Genomic DNA, 23,382 nt, shown 5'->3' on the forward strand with positions numbered 1-23,382 from the left:
AAGAAATTTAAGAATTTAATCGGTAGTACAGATTACGGAAGTTATAATTGTAAAAAAAAAAAAGCGAAGTTAATGCATACATTCTATTTTAAAACATGACTTTAAATGGAAGAGTTCTAACGCACACTCATTCTTTATCTTTATAGAACAAAATGTGATAATGTATGTGACATCTTTAAATTTTCAGCACTTGATATTATAAATCTTTGTATAAACAGTCATAAACCGCATATAAGCTTTTTAAAATATTTTCTTTTATACTTCTAAATATCTCATTTGTCATTTTAAAATGAAATTATGAGTTTACTATGACGGTCAACTCTTTACGTCGATTCCTATTGTGACGTCAGCAAACCCGCGAGCTACGTTAAACGATGATAGAAATTTTTATAATTTTCCCTCATATGAAGAATGTAGAGAGGTAGTAATTAACATAAAAAAAGAAAAAATCACCTGGTTTAGATGGCTTACCTTGTGAGTTTTATCAATGTTTTTGGGACGTAATCGGTCCTTTTTTCTACAAAGCTCTAAATGAAATATTTCAAAGAGGTGAAATGGCATACTCTCAAAGACTTTCTGTGATATCTTTAATTTACAAAAAGGGGGAAAAGATAGCTTAAAAAATTACCGACCAATTAGTTTAACAAATCATTGCTTTCATTTTTGCGAAAAGATTACAAACTATATTAACTAAACTAATTAGCGAACAACAAACTGCATACATATATCGGGAAAAACGCTCGATTAATTCTATAGATGTGTTTGAATACTGTGAAACAGAAAATCTTGATATCATATTACTCTTCTTGGACTTTGAAAAAGCATTCGATTCCGTGGAGTGGAATTTCTTGTTTAAGGTTCTAGAAAACACGCTGGATCTAAAATGAAACATAAACAAAACAGAATGTATTCTATTAGGAACTCCAAAAAATCTTTATGGTATCAAAACTACAAACAAAGCAGTAAGATGTTCTCCTGGCATTAAAAAAATAATGGTACTAAACTGTATTTATTTGATTCCCTAATATAAAGTAAAACACCGAAGCCCTTTGAACATACAATAGTTTCAAAACTACATTTTATACTTCGTCGATCCGTTTATATAAAAAGCAACAACTTACCAACAACAGGATTAGATTTAAACCAAAAAACCTAAAAAAAAAAATACATTATAACTTAATTGTATTGAAGAGGTCCGTATATACGTGTTACATTTATAAGTTTGAATAATTCAGTTGGTTCCATTGCTGTAACTTACTGCAAATTTTTAAAAAAGTTGGTTTTTTGTATCATTGTTCGATTTCATCTGTTGGCATGATATTTCTTTTCTTTTTCTTTCTTCAATTGTATAAACTTCATTTTTAAAAAAATTAAAATATTTTGTTGTTTTTTTGCATCTTTTAAAATTGTGTATTGTGTATTATATGCACATTTGCTATTCAAATCGAAGACTTTTATGATAAAGGATATCTTTTAAACTTAAAACAATCAACCCTAACACTAGCACGGGTTGCTTGAGGACAAGTGTTACTCGAGACAGGTGCCAGGTAAAAAAAATATCATGCCAAACAAAAACTGTTGTTTACCTTTCCAGAACACCAATGATACAATTGTGGGAGAAGTTCTGCAAAGTAGATGAATAATATAGAAGGGATATGAAGGGATATTCCAAATTGTAAAGTTTTGTCCTGCAGAAGCAGAATATATAGAGATTTTTATTCATAAATAATGGATGTCTACAACTTAAAACAATCAACCCTAACAACTAGCACGGGTTGCTTGTTTCTCGCATTATCACCGGTGTGAGATCGGTTTGTCCGGTGTGAGGCAATTTTTCATATTTTAATTGAAAAAACTGTATGCTTTCATTTAACTTGCACTATTTGAAGCACGCGGAGGGATAAACCGAAAGTATTCTTTTGAACGTCATAACATAGAGTTGTCAAACATCATTTTTTAAGCTAATATAATGCGAGAAAAATAATCATTCATTATATACTCGTGTGGGATAGTGAAATTCCACCTCCACCAAGATTCACGGTCTAGGACTCGGCAAAGTGAATCTTGTCCCCTCGGTGGAATTTCACTATCCCACACTCGTAATAAAACTATTATACTCGAGACAGGTGCCAGGCAATGTTTGCCAGTGAATGTTTACAAGCGTTTTTAGCTGAATATCAATTTTGTTCATAGCCTACTTCAAATGGATTTGTGGCATGAATCTTCAATCTAGGACATGTGCATATACTCGAAATTAAATTATTTTGTTAAATCAAATTATCTTAGGAATGTATATCAAAAAATTGCATGTAAGAATGTAAGCGGAAGATAAAACAGTCAAATTTTAAAATGGTATTTGTCATATAAAGACGCAAATCAACTAAAAAGGCATTTTTTTTATTAATTTCAAACCATAGGAAATTCAAGCACGAAGTATAGTTTTTGAAAGTTAGTGGGGTCGGGCAGCTTCATCCAATTTATCTCGATAATTAAAAAAGGGAATGAATTCTCAAATTCATGGAAAAAACCTTATTGTAACTTCAAATAATTCAATTTGAATTCCTCATTTTCATTTATTTTTGCTCCGACCAATCTGATATTTTTCAACTTGAAACATCGAGAACACAAATCAAAGGGCTTGATTGTGTACAATTTCAATACAATGATCATACTGTAATCATGGACGGGGGCGAAACAATTATTTATTTTTCGTAGGTTCGGAATCCAACCGATTTGATTGCGTTGATTTTGGAGATGACGGACCACAGGACACGTCCTATGGACTTGGCTAGATTTTTAGCGTTCACTTTAAAATCATATTTGTAAGAAACCCCGTTGTCCAGAAATTATTGTCCAGATTATTATAAGTCCCTAGAGGTTGTTTCATTTTGATGAAAGTGAACAACCTTGGATTTTTGCGAATAAATCCATAACTGCCATTTTCTGAACCAGGCAACATGTGTTGCATGTCATTTTCTGAGCGGGAAATTAAAGCAGTATCATCAGCGTATAGAAGCAGACTTAAGTTGTAGTTGTCGATTTAGACTCCTCTTTTAAAATTTTTACAGCTTGAACATTTATAAATATATGACAAATTATGTCCTTGCCGAACTCTAACATTGCTACTGAACTTGTCGTTTGTACGAACGCACAATTCTGTAATAATAAATATCGTTGTGAAAGTAGCCGTCAATACTGGAATAATTCTCAATTAAAAAATGTCATCCAGACACGATCTTTGTCGAACCCCGTTTTGTTAATCAACAAAATCGTTGTCTTCTAAGAACGCGGTGAGTCTATTACCTCGGACGAAACTGTAAATATTTAGCCGCTACTTGATTTGTTCTTCTTTTATCTATTCTTTTATATTTTATTCATATTGTTCTTGGCATATGACACCAACGTACACAGTCTTTAAACAGAACAAACTGTATCTACTTTGCAACTATTTACCATGGATGTTTTTGAAAAAGCAAACGCAACGGTCTTGTCTTTCTTGTCAAGATTTTTTTACGTCAGCAGGCATATATTTGAATTGAACAGATTTTGTTAAAAGGAATGGACACAAGGCGGGCTTTATGATAGATCTTACTACGCTCCGACCGTAATTATCAGCTCATAATATTAGAAAAAAAGATTCCCTATTACTTACATTTATTTCCAATTTATTCACTTTAAAACAACATTTAAAAATCACTATTTTTATGCTTTGTTTTACTACACGGCGCAACCAATACCGTTTATTGCTTATCTTTTATGAAATTATTGGTTTCAAAATTGATTCATAATGTTATCAGAGACAAAGACAGTAGAAAATGTTAATATAACTTGTTGATTTCTTGTTTCGTTTTTATCATTTGCTCATGCAATTTATAAAAATATTTATCTTTGAAGCATTTTCTCAGTATTTTTGGCATAGACTTTGACCAGTCTCTGTCCCTTAAAAAAATCATCTGTAGGCATACTTTGTTGGGGGTTTTTAAAATTCAAATCAGCATTTATTAATAACGTTTATCTTTTATGTACATTATGTATATTAAACTTTGATATTGATATTAAATGACATTTGCTCTTACATGTATCTATTCAATTTTGTGCACTTTTTGGCACTAAAACTAATGAAGGGTGAAAAAAACTAATATATTTTTTATTTCAGCTTTTTAATTTTTAAGCATCTATTATATTATACTGCTTTTGTGTCGTATATATAACTGACCGAGCAAAGTAGAAAAAGAGCTGGGGCAAAAAATAATTTTTTTTTTTTTTTACACCTACATTAACTTCATTTTCATTGAAACAAAAATCTCATGAATGAGATTTCATGATCTAGCCCATTTGAAAAGAACAGGAAAATAAAGGGAACTTTATAATAAGTAAATAAATAGGTTTACACAGTGTAACTTAAAAGAATAAAAAAAAAACGTTTGGCAGCTCTTACATAACTATTGTTCAAACAAGCATACATGTTTAGTGTAATAAATAATAATAATAAATATTAAAAGAATTTTGAAAGGCCAAGTTTACTTTTAAGTATACTTAACCTTTTAGTTTAGGCTAGCATGTAATGGTTTAAATTAAAAAAAATTAAAAAACAATAAAGCGCCTGGCGGTTACCATGTTATCAACGAATATATTAAGACAACTATGGAAACCTTCTTACCCTTATATCTAAACTTTTTCAATTTGGTTTTTGATAGTGGCCTAGTCCCAGACGATTGCCTATTAGGAATAATTAAGCCAATTTACAAAGGCAAGGGCGACAGGAGTCAACCTGAAAATTATAGACCTATTACATTACTCAGTTGTTTAGGAAAACTTTTTACTAGTATAATATGTGACCGTTTAAACACCTTTGCTAACGAAATACACTTAATCAATGAAGCGCAAACAGGTTTTAGAAAGGGTTATTGTACATCAGATAATATATTTGTTATTGATTTTCTTTGTAAATATGCACTAAACAATAAGAGGAAACTATTCTGTTCTTTCATTACAGTTTGGCGAGATGGACTATGGACGAAAGTTCTTAAAAGTGGGATAGATGGAAAATGTTAGAGATTTATTATTAACATGTACAAGGGTAAAAATTGGTCAACATTTATCAGATTTTTTTTATGTGTAACATAGGTGTAAGACAAGGAGAAAATTTGTCACCATTTTTATTTTCTCTTTTTATTAACGATTTGGAAGATTATTTATTAAGAAACCAGATAGAGGGTTTTACTTGTCCTTCTCTTCAAATACAGGATGATTTATTTGCTATGTTGAAACTCTGTCTACTTTTTTATGCCGATGACACTGTCTTGATATCTGAATCTGCGCCTGATTTACAAAAGGCATAAGATGTGTTTGCAAATTATTGTGATATATGGAAACTTAATGTCAATATAGCCAAAACAAAGATCCTCATTTTTTCAAAAGGTCAAAGCGTAAATTTTTGTATGAAAACGTAAAATCATTTTGCTATTTGGGTATTGTTTTATCAAGAAGTGGAAAATTTAATAATGCTAAAAAGCATTTAGTAGAACAAGCGTCAAAGGCATTGTATGGTGTTTTACGAAAAATACGTTATTTTAGCCTACCAATTATTTGTCAGACCTATTTGACAAGGTCATTAACCCAATTTTACTTTACTCGTGCGAAGTGTGGGGTTACGAAAATTTAGATATTATTGAAAAGGTACATTTAAAATTTTTGAAATTTATTCTTAATTAAGATTAAGAATAAATTTCAAATCTAGTACTCCAAATTGTATGGTGTATGGAGAAACTGGAGGGTATCCATTGTCACTCTTTGTTAAAATTAAAATGATAATGTACTGGGCAAAAGTTTTGACAGCCCACGATTGTAAACTCACTTATGTAATCTATTGTTATTTTTCTAGATCTTACAAAAATGGATCTTTTATACATCCATGGATAAAATGTATACATGATATACTCAACTCGTGCGGGTTGTCATATATATGGGAAAATCAAACAATATGTAGTAATAACTGGCTTAAGTCAATAGTTAAAGAAATATTACAAAATCAATTTGTACAAGATGTGAGAAGTATCGTAGATAACTCACCAAAATGTATCAATTATAGAATTTTTAAAACAAATCTCAATTTAGAAAAGTACTTGTTGATTTTACCTACAGATCTACGGATCACGTTTACAAAATTACGAACATGTAATCATCGATTCCCCATTGAAACAGGTAGATAGCATAATATTGAAAAACATTTAAGAAAATGTACAATGTGTGATTCATATAGTATTGGGGATGAATTTCATTATATTTTAGAATGTACACATTTTGTAAACGACAGAAACATGTTTTTACCCAAGAGATTTTATGAAAACCCAAGTATTATAAAATTTAACGAGCTCATGAATACTTTTAATGTAGAAAAACTAAAAGAAAACTTGTCAATATTTATTAAGAAAATTTTCAAAGTCTGTTCTTCCAGAAACCAACTTTAACAAGCTATTGTATTGTTGATTTTAACCCTTTTTTTTGTCATCATTACTTCTACTGTACATGTGATCCTTGACTGTAATCGTGTACATTTGTATATACTGATTTTGAACCTCAAATACCAGTGAACTGGTCTTGAGCGAATAAAGAATTGAAAATTGAAAAATTGCAAAAAAATCAAACAATAAGATTGTAATATTTATAATTAATTAGATTTTTAATTGGTTGATTTTATTTTTAATTGATTGATTTTTAATTCTTTTTAATAAAGTTACTTGGGAGCCTGATTATTTTTACATGTATGTATTTTTTTGGGGAGGGTGAGAGGTACTGATCCACTTCGGAAAAAAGTTCCTAAATGACAAAGGGTATATACATGTATATTGTGCGAACAATATCTTTTATAATATATAAAAAGCAATAAAAATATAACCTGCTCACTTAATAATACAGTAAGTTCAGAGAACGCTAAAAAACATGAAAGAAGTTTTTACTATCAAAAAATTCAGTGTGCTTCTGGGCTAAATCGCTAAATTATTTGTATGAGCTAACGTGTATTTATTCTTATCTATTATTTATTTAACATTCACGTGTCGACAAATAACCAATGTAACAAGCACATGAAACATCAAACACGTTCTGTTCATATACTGAAATAGTACATAAAATTTTGTAATATTTTTAAAAAATTAATCCATTGGGGAGGAGAAGGGGTCTACTAACCCTCATTAAAATTTTGATTAATATGATTCGCTTCTTACATCTTTTTGTAAAAGTTTTCTTTACTTATTTAATTGCCAAACGTTTGGGTTTAGTTCGTTCTGTTCAAATTTCCTTTTTTATAATCGATTATTAAAAAAATATCGCCTTTCAACATAAATTGGGGCCCAGCACTGCTTCCCTTATTGCTACACACCTTAATAATTGTGAGTTAACAGAAACAAAAAGAGATTATTTTCTACAAAAGTTATCTCTCTTATCAGAGGGAAAAAGAAAGATCGACTTTTGGCGAAGTTTCTTTTTTATATAGCATGCACAGGAATCCAATGTGCATACCGTATATCGGCTCCATACGTTTTTAAAATGTCATGTTCATTGTACTAAACTATTGATATTGAATAATTTTAGAAACTATGAAGTCACATTCATTTTTTTAAGATATGACTTATTTAGATAAAATGAATGTGCGTTAAAAAGACTTCATAGTTTTCGTGACATTTTTAATAACAATAATTCATATTTTTAAAAAAACACAATGACTTGATATAAATGCATTATATCTATAGTTATTAGTAAAATTTGATTAAGATATATTCAAAAGCAAAACAATAGAGCATATAACCTAACATAAAAGTGACGTTGATTAAATTATAACGTAACGTCGCAAGGCGAGGGGATAAAAAATTCCATAGCTTTAAATGCCAGATTAAGATAGTTATTGATAGATAGTTATTTGATCTTCATGAAACTTTAACTTTAATCTTCTGACAAATATAAGTATAAATCCATTAAAATCTGGAAATTTGCGCAATCATATGAAAAAAATAATAATTCTTAATAAAATTAATTCAAGTTATAAATATTGATTCGTTTTTGTGCTTTTATGCTGTTGAATCAGGTTTACAGTAAACCTCAATTCTGAGCTCTACTCAGATAAATCAGAGAGGTGTGCAAGTGATTTGAAAATTTTGAGCCTAGCTTAAGCCTAGATTACCTTGATCCAGGCTTAAGCCAAACGTATGCAAAGTGGCAATAATGAAATGAAAATAAAATGTCTTCGTTCTGATTATTTATGTAGTTGGAATAAATCTAAAATATCCTATAACTACAGTTTCGGTATCTGTTATCTCAAAGGTGCGGGATTTTAATTCTAGCATTAGGCACCTAGCACTAGAAAGGGTCCACCTCCTCTCCCTACCCCACTTTTTCTCGGAGCAAAGTTAATTGTTCTTAAGTTAACCTTGAAAAGATGAAAATATTGAGAAGTTGGAGTCATAAGTATACTACCCCCCCCCTCCGCCCCCTACGGATTGTAAATTTCATGATTTGCGGAAAAAAAATTTGTAGCCCCCCTTTTAGTAGCAATCCCCCCTACCCCCCCCCCATTTTTGTAAAGTTAGACCTAAGCATTAGGCACATGGCATCAGAGAGGGTTCACCCCCCCGCCCAACTTTTTCTCACAGCAAAGTTAATGTTCCTAAATTTACCTTGAAAAGGTGGAAATATTGAGAAGTTGGAGTCATGGGTATACTAGCCCCCCCCCCCCCCCCTTACGGATTAGTAATTTCATGATTTGCGGAAAAAAAAATTGTTGATAGACCCCCCCCCCCCCCTTTTAGCCCCTCCCCCATATTTTGCAAAGTTAGACCTAAGTATTAGGCATATAGCATCAGAGAGGGTTCACCCCCTTTTTTAAAGCAGCAAACATAATTGTTTCTAAATTTACCTTTATTAGATGGAAATATTGAGAAGTTGGAGTCATAGTTATACGCCCCCCCCCCCTTAACGGATAAGGAATTTCATGATTTGCAAAAAAAAAGTTTTAGGTACCCCACCTTAGCCCTTATCGCATCCTTTAGCCCCCCTTTTGGTAGCCCCCTTAGCCCCAACCCCCCTTTTTGCAAAGTTAGACCTTAGCATCAGACAGGGTTCATTCCCCCCACTTTTCCTCGCAGCAAAGATAATTGTTCCAAAATTTACCTTGAAAAGAAGGAAATATTGAGAAGTTGGAGTCAAAGGTATACTACCCCCCCCCCCCCCCCCGTACAGATTGGAAAATTCATGATTTGTGAAAAAAAAAATTGGTAGCCCCCCCTTTTAGTAGCCCTCCCTTAGCCCCCGTCCTTTTTTGTAAAGTTAGACCTGAGCATTAGGCACATGGCATCAGAGAGGGTTCATTCCTCTCCCCCCCCCCCGAACTTTTTCTCGCAACAAAGTTAATGTTCCTAAATTTACCTTGGAAAGGTGGAAATATTGAGAAGTTGGAGTCATGGGTATACTAGCCCCCCCCCCCCCCCCCCTTTTACGGATTAGGAATTTCATGTTTTGCGAAAAAAAATTGTTGATAGACCCCCCCCCCCCCTTAGGCCCTCCCCCATTTTTTGTTGCAAAGTTAGACCTAAGTATTAGGCACATAGCATCAGAGAGGGTTCACCCCCCCCCCTTTTCACGAGGCAAAGATAATTGTTACTAAATTTACCTTTATTAGATGGAAATATTGAGAAGTTGGAGTCATAGGTATACTAGAGCCCCCCCCCCCCCCCCACCCCCTTACGGATTAGGAATTCATGATTTGCGAAAAATATTTTTAGGTAGCCCCCCTTAGCCCATGAGCCAAGCCCTAGCCCCCATTTAGTAGTAGCCCTTTTTTGCAAAGTTAGACCTAAGCATTAGGCACCTAGCACTAGACAGGGTCCACCCCCTCTCCCTACCCCACTTTTTCTCGGAGCAAAGTTAATTGTTCTTAAGTTTACTTTGAAAAGATAAAATATTGAGAAGTTGGAGTCATAAGTATACTAACCCCTCCCCCCCCTCCCCCCCCTCCCCCCCCCCTACTTGGAAATTTCATGATTTGCGAAAAAAAAATTTGGTAGCCCCCCTTTTGATAGCCCTCCTCCCTTACCCCCCCCCCCCATTTTTTTAAAGTTAGACCTAAGCATTAGGCACATGGCATCAGAGAAGGTTTACCCCCCGCCCAAGTTTTCCTCGCAGCAAAGATAATTGTTCCAAAATTTACCTTGAAAAGAAGGAAATATTGAGAAGTTGGAGTCATAGGTATACTACACCCCCCCCCCCCCCGTACAGATTGGAAAATTCATGATTTGTGAAAAAAAAATTGGTAGCCCCCCTTTTGGTAGCCCTCCCTTAGTCCCCGTCCTTTTTTGTAAAGTTAGACCTAAGCATTAGGCACATGGCATCAGAGAGGGTTCATTCCTCCCCCCCCCCCAACTTTTTCTCGCAACAAAGTTAATGTTCCTAAATTTACCTTGAAAAGGTGGAAATATTGAGAAGTTGGAGTCATGGGTATACTAGCCCCCCCCCCCTTTTTACGGATTAGGAATTTCATGTTTTGCGAAAAAAAATTGTTGATAGACCCCCCCCCCTTAGCCCCTCCCCCATTTTTTGTTGCAAAGTTAGACCTAAGTATTAGGCACATAGCATCAGAGAGGGGTCACCCCCCCCCCCTTTACACGAGGCAAAGATAATTGTTACTAAATTTACCTTTATTAGATGGAAATATTGAGAAGTTGGAGTCATAGGTATACTAGCCCCCCCCCCCCCCCCCCCCCCCCACGGATTAGGAATTTCATGATTTGCGAAAAATATTTTTAGGTAGCCCCCCTAAGCCCATTAGCCAAGCCCTTATTAGCCCCCCCCCCCCTCTTTTGGTAGCAGCCATTTTTTGCAAAGTTAGACCTAAGCATTAGGCACCTAGCACTAGACAGGGTCCACCCCCTCTCCCTATCCCACTTTTTCTCGGAGCAAAGTTGGAGTCATAAGCATACTAACCCCTCCCCCCCTTCTTGGAAATTTCATGATTTGCGAAAAAAAAATTGGTAGCCCCCCTTTTGATAGCCCTCCTCCCTTACCCCCCCCCATTTTATTAAAGTTAGACCTAAGCATTAGGCACATGGCATCAGAGAAGGTTCACCCCCCCCCGCCCAACTTTTTATCGCAGCAAAGTTGATGTTCCAAAATTTACCTTGAAAAGATGGAAATATTGAGAAGTTGGAGTCATGGGTATACTAAGCCCCCCCCCCCCCTCTTACGGATTAGGAATTTCATGATTTGCGAAAAACTTTTGTTGATAGACCACCCCCATCCCTTAGACCCTCCCCCTTTTTTTTGCAAAGTAAGACCTAAGTATTAGGCATATAGCATCAGAGAGGGTTCAGCCCCCCCCCCCCTTTTTCAAGCAGCAAAGATAATTGTTTCTAAATTTACCTTTATTAGATGGAAATATTAAGAAGTTGGAGTCATAGGTATACAAGCTCCCCCCCCCCTCCTCCCTACGGATTAGGAAATTTTATGATTTGCGATTTTTATTTAGGTAGCCCCCCCTTAGCCCATTAGCCAAGCACTTAGCGCCCCCCCCCCCTTTGGTAGCAGCCCTTTTTTGCAAAGTAAGACCTAAGCATTAGGCATATAGCACCAGACAGGGTTCAGCCCCCCCCACCCCCACATTTCCTCGCAGCAAAGATAATTGTTCCAAAATTTACCTTGAAAAGATGGAAATATTGAGAAGTTGGAGTCATAGGTATATTACCCTACTACCCCCCCCCCCCTTTACGGATTGGAAATTTGTTGGTAGACCCCCCCCCCCTTTAGCCCCTCCCCCATTTTTTGCAAAGTTAGACCTAAGCATTAGGCACATGGCATCAGATAGGGTTATAGGGTTAACCCCCCCCCCCCCACCCCCACTTTTTCTTGCAGCAAAGTTAATGTTACAAAATTTACCGTGAAAAGGTGGAAATATTGAAAAGTTGGAGTCATGGGTATACTAGGCCCCCCCCTTACGGATTAGTAATACTTTATGTGGGGCAATTGTGCAGATTCTTATTTCTTATTTACAAATTATGCAATTTTCATATTCCCCAATGTTAGTAATGGGGCCTAGCCTGTTAGTCTCCCTTCTTTGTAATACCCGGCTGGGAGTTAGGACATCTGTGCAATGGGTGAAGACTTCATATAACATATACAGTTATATTGCAGTCTCCCCCGAATGTCCAGCATTAACTCCTCCCAGAAGCCCCCGAAGGAACTCGGACACAGATATGAAAGGAGGTGTATATACATGTGAAAATAGATAAAAACATGTACTTGGTTGTCACCGTTAGGTGTCCGTACATGTTATACTATACCTGGGCAATTCGTAAATTTGGTCATATAAGATGTACTTAATTTCAATTTAAAAAAAATAAATACAAAAAAAATAAACTTTATAAAAGTTTACCTTTAAGAAAATTATTAGTGGAAGTTAAGGAAACAAAATTTCGAATTGCCTTCCCGACATCAAATCGGCTCTGAAACAAATTGCTTAGAAAAATATCTTTATTAATTTCAGAGGCGTCGGAACCGGGGGGAGGGGGGGGGGGGTGGATGGGGGGGGCTTGGAGTCCTGGGTATACTGGCCCCCCTATAGATTAGGGATTTCATTATTTAGCCCCCCCCCTTTTTTTTGGCAAAGTTAGACCTAAGCATTAGGCCCATAGCATCAGAGAGGGTTCATAATTGTTCTTAAATTTACCTTTATTAGATTGAAGTTGGAGTCATAGGTATACTAGCCCCCCCCCACCCAACCCCCCATCCCCCTACGGATTAGGAATTTTATGATTTGCGATTTTTTTTTAGCCCATTAGCCAAGCCCTTAGCCCCCCCCCCCCTTTGGTAGCAGCCCTTTTTTGCAAAGTAAGACCGAAGCATTAGGCATATAGCACCAGACAGGGTTCAGCCCCCCCCCCCCCCCACATTTCCTCGCAGCAAAGATAATTGTTCCAAAATTTACCTTCAAAAGATGGAAATATTGAGAAGTAGGAGTCATAGGTATACTACCCTACTACCCCCCCACCCTTTACAGATTGGGTTTTTGTTGGTAGACCCCCCCCCCATTAGCCCCTCCCCCATTTTTTTGCAAAGTTAGACCTAAGCATTAGGCACATGGCATCAGATAGGGTTCACCCCCCCCCCCAACTTTTTCTTGCAGCAAAGTTATGGGTATACTAGCCCCCCCCCCCCCCCCCCTTACGGATTAGTAATTTCATGATTTGCGAAAAAAAAAATGTTGGTAGACCCACCCCCCTTTAGCCCCTCCCCCATTTTTTGCAAAGTTAGGCCTAAGTATTAGGCTTATAGCATCAGAGAGGGTTCAACCCCTTTTTTAAAGCAGCAAAGATAATTGTTTCTAAATTTACCTTTATTAGATGGAAATATTGAGAAGTTGGAGTCATAGGTATACTAGCCCCCCGCCCCCCTTTACGGATAAGGAAGTTCATGATTTGCAAAAACAAGTTTTAGGTAGCCCACCTTAGCCACTTATCCCAGCCCTTAGCCCCCCTGTTGGTAGCCCCCTTAGTCCCCCCCCCCCCCTTTTTACAAAGTTAGACCTAAGCATCAGACAGGGTTCATTCCCCCCACTTTTCCTCGCAGCAAAGATAATTGTTCCAAAATTTACCATGAAAAGAAGGAAATATTGAGAAGTTTGAGTCATAGGTATACTACCCACCCACCCCCCTCCGTACATTACGCACATGGCATCAGAGAGGGTTCACCCCCCCCCCCAAACTTTTTCTCGCAACAAAGTTAATGTTCCTAAAAGGTGGAAATATTGAGAAGTTAGAGTCTTAGGTATACTACCCCCCCCCCCCCCCCCCCCCACGGATTAGGAATTTGATGATTTGGAAAAAGAAAATTTTTGGTAGGTAAATGTTTTTTTGGTAACTATAGGTATACTCCCCCCCCCCCCCCCCCCCATTAGGATTTTCAGGATTTTGTGAATAAGTTTTTTTTTCCTTTTGCTTGTTAAGATTTCTAAGGATTAGTCTATCCGCCCCCCCCCCCCCCACTTTTAATTTGCTTCCGACGCCACTGAAATTTTATTCAAAATTAAATTACCTAATTATTTATAAATAATGAATAATCAGCTTAACGTACAAGCACGTAGTATCGTTTTTGGAAGGGGAGCAGACTCATCCAAAAAATCTTGACCAAAAAAGAGGGTTATTTCAAATACCCAAAATCCAAAAAATCCTAATCCGGGAGGGGGGGGGGTATACCGTTCACTTCATTTCAATTTCACTGTTCATTTCCTCATTTTCAATTCATTTTTTACATGGTCCCATAAATTTGAAAAATCTTTGCAGCGCAAAAACGTGGTGGGACCAGCCCCCCCCCCGCCCCCCTCCCCCGATGCTACGTGCCTCACGTATACTGTAAGTAAGGAAAAACTGTATAAGTAAGAAAAACTGACATTGTCCTTGCGAAATTCTGCACTTTTCATACTGACTGGTTCTTTTTCCATAAATGATGAAAAATCAGCTTAACGTAAAGGCACGTAGTATCGTTTTTGGAAGGGGGCTAGACCTATCCAAAAAATCTTGACAAAAAAAGGAGGGTTGTTTTAAAAATCCAAAATCCCGAAAATCCTAATCCGGGGATGGGGGTATACCGTTCACTTCACTTCAATATCAGTGTTCATTTCCTCATTTTCAATTCATTTTTAAAGCGTGTTTGTGGGGGGTGGGGGGGGGGACTCCATGTTATTTCAATTTTTTGTATGTAAATTCAAAAAAAAATCTTTGCAACGCAAAAACGTGGTGGGGCCAGCCCCCTGCCCCCTCCCCCGATGCTACGTGCCTGACGTATACTATAAGTAAGGAAAACTGTATAAGTAAGGAAAAACTAACATTCAGATTGTACTTGCGAAATTCTGCACTTTTTATACTGACTGGTTCTTTTTTCATCTTCCTGGTGATGAGACAATAATGATGAATTTTAGCAAATTTTTCTTTGATGTTATCAATGGCTTGGTGTTAAAGAAAACCAAGTTCGCTGTCCCCTGTAAACAAATAAAAATTAAAAAATTATAAATCAAGCACAGAAACACCGTTATTAGTAATGATGGTTCATACGACTTGTATATTAATTAAACATGCGTTCACATTTTTTTCTTAAGTTTTTAATTATTTTTTTCTTTCACTTTGATATTCATTGTCATTTTTGTTTGTTTGATATATCATCTAATCAAGCGTATCACCATCCTATCGTATCTCAATGAGAAGCTAAAATCCATCACAACACCCCTCCCCCGCCGCGAATCTCAGAAAACCAATTTAACATGTTTAATGAATTAAAGAAATTGTGATTTTAACTTAAAAATGTTATCCGTTCCGTCCCGTTTTCCGTTCCGCATTTTAGCAACACCCTGCAGGCCACGTTAGCGGGTATTAGTTTTACCCAGTTAACTTGCACGTGCTAGTGATGTACTTTCCGGTGTTTTCCATATGCAGAAAAGGATTAATTAACACGGATAAACGTTTCTTTTGTGATGATAAGCAAAAAGGATCCATATTGTGCTCTTATTGGATTATCATTGTGATGTTGACCAATATAGGTAAGCATTTAAAGAATCCGGGATCGCAGCTATTCTGTTTCGCGCGGAGATGACTCGCACCTCAATATGTTTCGCAGCTCCATTGGAGCGAAACATCTCACTGTATTAAGATATTTTTCTCGTGTTATTATTGCTCCGTAATTAATTATAACCTTTAAAAGAATTGAAATAAGTTATAAAACCCTGGTTTGCATTCATATATGCACATAATATGTTTTGCCGGTACTACCGTTGTGGCGAGCGCATCTAACAAGAATTACACATACCTTGCATCATTGTCATGTTATTTAGTTATCAACTATGAAAAAAGAATTTGAGAGAGGTAGACAGACAGACAGAGGGGTAGAGGGAGAAAGATAGAATGAGAACACAGAGAGAGAGAGAGAAAGGGGGAGAGAGAAAATTATATAAAATTTCTATTAAAGTTTTTTAAAAAATTCTTACAAAATATATAGATTTGCTTCCACCTTAAGCCATTCTTTACTTTTGGGGAGATTTGATCAGTCTGTCAAAACGTAATTTGTGTTTGATTTTGTCAAAAATGTTAACGATAAATATACAGTAATGTATTATTTCTTGGTACCTTGTTGTTATCTAATTTAATTTTTTCTTTTGGTTCATATTTTTAAAATTTGTTTATTTGTGCATTCTAATTACCGTATTTTTCGAAAATTAGGTCGATACGGTTTATTGGGCAAAGGAGGCCGTTTTTAGCCCCCCCAAAAATATATATTCTAAGCATAACCATCATTTAAAAGCGTGCATAAAATTTGATATAAAATCGGACCAAGCGGCTTGAAACATAGGTTGTAAATTTACTTTGTATAAAAACTTTCTTCATGGTTACTCAGTGTGGAACATTCTTTACCTTTAATAGAACTAATTTGTTCGCCATTGTCTTATTTTTCCACTAAACATCCGCCTGCGTTGCCTTTCCTTTTCACCATGTTCACTACATCTAAGTTCATAAGGCAAAAAAAAAAAAAATGTGTGTTTAGGGTAACACTGATGAAAAAATTAGGTTAGGTAGGTAGGGATTTTTATTTATTTTATCATATTTTTTTGTATTAACCCAAGAATGTTTGTTTGTTTCATATTTAAAAACGTATTTTTTATTGGAAATAAGATAAAATTCACAATCGGTTAAAATCAGACATCTAACAGTGTTTTCCCCAGAAAATTTTTGAAGCATGGGGGGAAGTTTGTCAGAGTAAGTGCACGGTGCGGCATTAAAGCGCCTAAGCCGGCGAAATCACTGTGCGTAATAATATAACCATTTGATGAAACGTACTACATGATATGTACTATAATTGATGCATTTTCATGAAATCTACATCAACAAGTATCATTTCAATTCATAATTATATTTTAATATCTGTGTATATTTAATATACAATTTTTCTGGGTTTTTTCTGGCAAAACTAAAAACATTTTTTTTCAAAATCAGTTTTTTAAGAGGTTGGTCCTCACAAGTTTTCACAAAACACAAGAAATATAGTAATAGATTCACATGGCAGTTCAACATCAGCTTCCGTCCCACTCCTTCTTCTACATATTATATAGAGATTTTTTTAGGGGGGGGGGGGTGTTGAACAAGAAATAGGCAGAACAAGTCCATACAATTACAGCAAACTTGATTCAACTTATTCTGGGCAGTTAATATTTCTTGTTTAAATTGGGGGTTCATATGAAAGTTTCTGTGATATCTTGACACCAGTCCCCTTCCCCGTTTACATGTATGTACACAGTCAAATCATTTTCATAGGCATACAATATACGATGTTTCTAGTCATGTGACATCGCTTCTGTGCATTTCTGCAAATAACTGTAGTTTTTTTTTTCTTTATTGTGTACATTTTTTCAAGTTTCCAATATCCTTGCGGCAAATAAAGAGTTCAAGCATATCGAATCCAAGCTAACACCATCGAGTGAACATTGTGCTATTTTTAGATCTTGGAAAATCCACAACATTCGATAATGGCGGAGTTGTCGAAAAAAGCACATTATTAAAAGAAGAAGAAATCACGTCTCTATTTATGCATTAATCACCTATTAATAAACTCAGTTTTAATATATCTTAATCATTAGCTAAGTCCTTAAGGTGGCAGGGGACAGTTTTTTTTATCCAATTCATCGTAGCCAAGCATATTGCATGTCTTCGGAACTCTGTAACTAGAATTTCCTCAGTTCCCATTCAGCACAAATACCTTTAATTCACTCTTTATAAGGCCAATCACCAATTTCTGAAGAAAATTACTCATCAAAACCTGTAAAATTCTGTACATACTGGTTTTCATGAGATTTTGACCCTTTCATATTTTGCTAATTTTTCATGATTTTTCAGCTTTTTAGACCTCCCCCAGCTAATTCCCTGCAGAGGGAATTGACCTTCCGTACCGCGTGCATGCTGCACTATCACATGTCAGAAACTTACCGGTGTATAGTTTACAATGTCCCATCCACCTACTTTTCGTGTTATTTTACCTCCCGTCTGTAACTTGCAATTTCACTGTGTAAAGTCAGCACAACAGTGAAAGCCGCAGGTTTCGCATTTTACTTCTGATTCTCATGTACCTAACATAAGGGGCCTACATATTGCATATCAATTTCAACAAGAGACATCCCTCTAACTAATGATAATCATTAAAAATCATTTCATGAATTTTAGCAACACTCATAAGCCTTCAAGTACAGCAACTCTCAATTTTACAAAAATATTGACGGGTACTTTATTCGAAACTGTCCCTTGCTACCTTTAACATACACTAACATTCTCTGAAAAGTCATATGGTCTTAAAATTACAAAGCTTATGCTATTCTGAAAAAAGTACACCACATTTTGCCAATTCCATTGAGGTTTAAGAAAAATATGGCCATTTAAGTGAACCCACCATTTCCACTTTCCTCTATTTAACACAGATTCACAGGGCTCTCCATAAATAAAGCATCTTTACCTAATCTTTTAGAGGTCAACTGTTGTTCAAATTCCTCAAATAAGAAACCTTATTCAATACTACATACATCTGCTTGATATTATCATGATAAAAGCATCACATCACTTAGAAATCCCTTTACATGTATACCCTCCCCCTATCTTTTGATTTTCACAAGAAGCATTAGTTTGAACACTTTAACCTAGCTAATATTATGAAACTTGTGGCAGTTTCCTTGAGTCATTTCTTACACATAATTGAAAACAACAATCACTGATACTTAAAATTGATCTTTTTTGGTAAATGGATGATTTGTAGCATTTTTATTCACAAAAAGTCATGTCGCCCTACATGTGATTTCTTGTTTTCATGAATAACTAAGCCTATAATCATATTTAGTGGATGTCTTATATATTCTGGTTTCTAGTCTCCTTTTAACTTTGCTAAATTAGTAAGACCTACAAGTGTGACGTGTGCGTTTAATTAAAATGAAATTCAAACACACCCGGGTACCTGGGGACGGATGAGAATTCCATGAAAAGGGTTCAAATTTTACATGTTTTTCTACATTTTTGATGCATATATACAATAAAAGGGTAAAAATATGTTGTTTTTTGTTCATTTCAAGAGTTATTATCATAGCAGATGTTATTTCAAGGTCAAATGTACATTTACATATCCTACATGTAATGGTAATGGAGTCCATTGGAAAGAGGGGGTGGCTTTTTCAATTCTGTAAATATATCTAAAATACCACTTTTTGATAGGAAGGAGCAAAAACTTGAGTTTTTTGACATATTGTATACTTTGATAACTGCATTTGTCTACATGTAAAGTTCATTTGAAATAAGAATATGCTGTTTTAAAAAAATTGGGTGATATAAGTCAGGTGGATTAATGTTACTTCATAAAATCAGACAGCGAAATGGCTGCAAATTCATGAAATTAATGATTTAATTGATAAAAACTGTTTTAAAGTATTTATTCTAATCTCAGTAATTAACTTAAGCCTATTAATTGTCATCAGGATAGGAAATGCCTACTCTCTAAGCCAATTTACTCTAGTGGTGGTCATTCTACACATTTAAGAGGGATCGAGTTACTCACCTTGAATATTTTAGCTAATAAATCATGTCATGACATCTATAGCCAAGAAAATCATCCATTTTCACAAAATGTATTATTTATGGTACAAAATCCACTCAAAATTACACTTAAAGGAGAAATATGAAAATACCATGTAGTCTTGAAGGTGGCAGGGGACAGTTTTTTTTATCCAATTCATCATAGCCAAGCATATTGCATGTCTTCGGAACTCTGTAACTAGAATTTCCTCAGTTCCCATTCAGCACAAATACCTTTAATTCACTCTTTATAAGGCCAATCACCAATTTCTGAAGAAAATTACTCATCAAAACCTGTAAAATTCTGTACATACTGGTTTTCATGAGATTTTGACCCTTTCATATTTTGCTAATTTTCATGATTTTTCAGCTTTTTAGACCTCCCTTAGCTAATTCCCTGCAGAGGGTTGACCTTCCGTACCGCGTGCATGCTGCACTATCACATGTCAGAAACTTACCGGTGTATAGTTTACAATGTCCCATCCACCTACTTTTCGTGTTATTTTACCTCCCGTCTGTAACTTGCAATTTCACTGTGTAAAGTCAGCACAACAGTGAAAGCCGCAGGTTTTGCATTTTACTTCTGATTCTCATGTACCTAACATAAGGGGCCTACATATTGCATATCAATTTCAACAAGAGACACCCCTCTAACTAATGATAATCATTAAAAATCATTTCATGAATTTTAGCAACACTCATAAGCCTTCAAGTACAGCAACTCTCAATTTTACAAAAATATTGACGGGTACTTTATTCGAAACTGTCCCTTGCTACCTAAACCGTAAACCATGTGTGCCCCCTTGCTGAGATCGATGTCAAAATTAACTGCGCTCACTGCGGATGCAAGCGTTTTTCTGAAGTTTGAGCGGAGAACGGACAACTTTATATCTACTAATTACAGTTTTAAAAGATGTGTAATAATTGGAAAAAGAATTTTGCTTTGAAATAAACATGCATAGCGAGAAGTATAGCGGCACTGTGTGATGCATGGCGGGGGATCTTCAATGCATGGCGGTACCGCCATGCAAAATCGGCCTGGGGAAAAAACTGTCTAAAAATGGTAGGATCGGGCCATTTTTGTAGGTTAGGTCGGGTTACCTGAAACACACAACTTTTTTTTTAGGCCTAAGTGATCATTCGTTCGCATTTCTAAATATTTAATGCCCTTATTCTCAGACTACATGCTAGGAAATTTAGTTGGTTAGCTACGTCATTCTTATACATGGACATGTTGTTGACAGTGCGCTTCCAAAAAAATTTTCACAATCGTTCTTTAAAACACTTTAAAGTTATACCAATGTAGGATATAAAGTTAATTTTATATACAGATCTTAATTAATTTGTTTGCAAGTTTAAAACTAATGAATATTTCTTATAATTTACTCAATTCTAATTCTCTCTCTCTCTCTCTCTCTCTCTCTCTCTCTCTCTCTCTCTCTTTCATTCAAGTCACGAGCTGCAATGTCTTAACTCCGCCCAACGACGATCTGATTGGACAAAGGTCAGTCAAAACATTAGTAGTAACTTTTCTGGAGTTAACTCCTATTAAATGCTTCAATGTAGTTCGCTGTACCAAGCTCTTCGGTTAGATGGGTTTCACATGGTGTACATTCCAGTGTTTTCCATATGCAGAAAAAGGATAAATTAACGTATATAAACGTTTCTTTGTGATGATAAAAAAAAGGATCTATATTGTGCTCTAATTTGATTATCATTATGATGTTGACCAATATAGGTATAGGTATTACTTTCACTTTCTAAATAAGTGATCTCCCTTTGCCAGCATCTTTTAGTATTTAAATTATAAAAGTTTATCATCATTACCTATCCTATCGCATCTGTACATTTTCTATCATTTTAATTGCAAAAGTTATTTTCTAATTTGTCAGACTTACACTATTGAGTAGAGACATCATGTACATGTATATATGAGTTAATTATAGGAAAGAAGAGTTCTTTTTTCTCAATATATAATGATGCATCAAATATAATGTAGGCCATGACCCTATGGGATTGTTCTGACCCCATGAAACAGGAAAATACCAAAAATCTTGAAAACTGCTGAGATCTCCACCACTAAACCATATACATATATATATAATATTCTTATTTCTAATGTCATCATAATGCATCAAATAGTGTAAAGTATATGACCCCTGGGTGTTGTCCTTAAATTACCCCCCCCCCCCCCCCCTTCTGAAATAGGAACTTTATGTGCATTTAGAGAAAAATACCAATCAAGAAATGATTTATAATTTTGTACACATGTAAGAATGAAAGAAGACAGTATCTTTAGAACCAGGTTTGATTTGGGGGGGGGGGGTGGATGGATGTGGAGGATAAACATTTAATTTTAATCATTTGTTGTTATTAATTTTAGCTTGAATATTAGTTATTGATCCCCATGTAGAAAATAAAAGAGCTTCTGATCATATATCTCAATAGATCATTTGTCAATTATGCAACTGAAGGTGTGATGAGATTTTTTTCAAACACTTTTTACCAGTTTATAAAACTTTTAGACCCCAAATTATATTTTGATTTTATTAGATATATGTAAGTTTTTTTTATTTTAAGCAAAAATAAACGCAAATTTTAAAAAACAAAAAACCAAAAAAATGTCATTTTATTTACAGTGTAAGCAGGGATAAATGCACGGATCCAGAAAGATTTTTCGGGGAGGGGGGGGATGGGATATATCTTTTGGACAGCCCCTATCATATCCCAAGATGTGATGTGTCTTTTCATTAAATCATAAGAGAAGTTCTGGGATGTAGGGTATTTTTTTTTAGGAGTAATAAACGTAAATTTTCTGCTATTTTTTGTTCAGTTCAGTTTGCTGGTTTATAAGATGTAAGTAAGAGCAGTTTGAGAAAGTAAAACTTGACAGACGGACGGATGGACGGGACAGGGTAACAAAAATATACCAGAACTTTCTTTAGAAAGTGTGGGTATAACAATTTATATGCCTCATAATATAAATTATATCATGCTCCTCAAATGCACATGATATAACAGGCCATAGTAAATACAAATATTAAAAAAATACCTTACCATCTGATTTCTTCAGCAATGATATCTGCTGTAAATGTCTTCTGCAATGAGTTCTAATTCTTAGTGACTGGGTATTTAAATCACAGGGAGAAGTGTTCACTATAATAATAGCCAATGGATTCACTGAGTTAGCCATGCATGGATAAGTTGTAAATGGTATGCAGGTGTGATTCTATACTGGTGAACATTAATTAAGCTTTGATTTAAGCCAGTTCCCCCCCCCCCCCATACACACACACTGCTTGACCCTATATAATTTGTATTAAAAAAAAAAGTCACTAACTTTTACATGGATAAAATTATTTATTTGAAATTTTATACCTTGAAAACAACAATTAAGGCCTAAAATGAAATAACATTGATCTTGAAATAACTATCTCTTCCTGTAAATTATTACTAATGCTTGTCCATTCATGTTAAGATGCATATAGTAATTATACATCTTAAACCATCTATATTCTTCTTGTTCATGTCAGATAAATTGTAAATTTTATTACTCTTGCCCCACAAGGGCCTTAGAAGCAAGGCCAATTAAATAGTCAATACTTGACCATTTTTCAAAATATTTTTCTCGACTACCTCTGAAAGAAAATATGAGTTCATATAGTCTAGTCCGATTTAGTCGAAAAAAAACTTTTAACGGCAAATAGTTATTATTTGGTCCAGCATGGTTTTTAAACATAATTAAAGTGTG

The 23,382-nt window shown here is 35.2% G+C and overlaps 2 long non-coding RNA genes across 3 annotated transcripts in view; one reads left to right on the top strand and one right to left on the bottom strand.

The window, feature by feature from the left end:
- Positions 1 to 378: 378 nt before the first annotated feature.
- On the bottom strand, positions 379 to 22,881 carry LOC128180756 (uncharacterized). 2 transcript variants are annotated; one of them, XR_008243251.1, is made up of 3 exons: positions 22,689 to 22,881; positions 14,868 to 15,019; positions 379 to 878 (listed from the first exon to the last, which is right to left on the bottom strand). It is a non-coding gene; the product is annotated as an uncharacterized LOC128180756 (long non-coding RNA). The 2 variants fall into 2 exon arrangements; XR_008243250.1 differs by lacking the exon at positions 379 to 878 and adding an exon at positions 3,848 to 4,771.
- LOC128180755 (uncharacterized) overlaps positions 15,036 to 23,382 on the top strand; it is a 72,149-nt gene continuing 63,802 nt past the window's right edge. The window contains exon 1 of the long non-coding RNA XR_008243249.1: positions 15,036 to 15,574. This is a non-coding gene — a long non-coding RNA (uncharacterized LOC128180755). The remainder of the gene's footprint in view (positions 15,575 to 23,382) is intronic.

Source organism: Crassostrea angulata, chromosome 4 (assembly GCF_025612915.1).
Source record: "Crassostrea angulata isolate pt1a10 chromosome 4, ASM2561291v2, whole genome shotgun sequence".
In the NCBI taxonomy this organism is placed as follows: domain Eukaryota; kingdom Metazoa; phylum Mollusca; class Bivalvia; order Ostreida; family Ostreidae; genus Magallana; species Magallana angulata.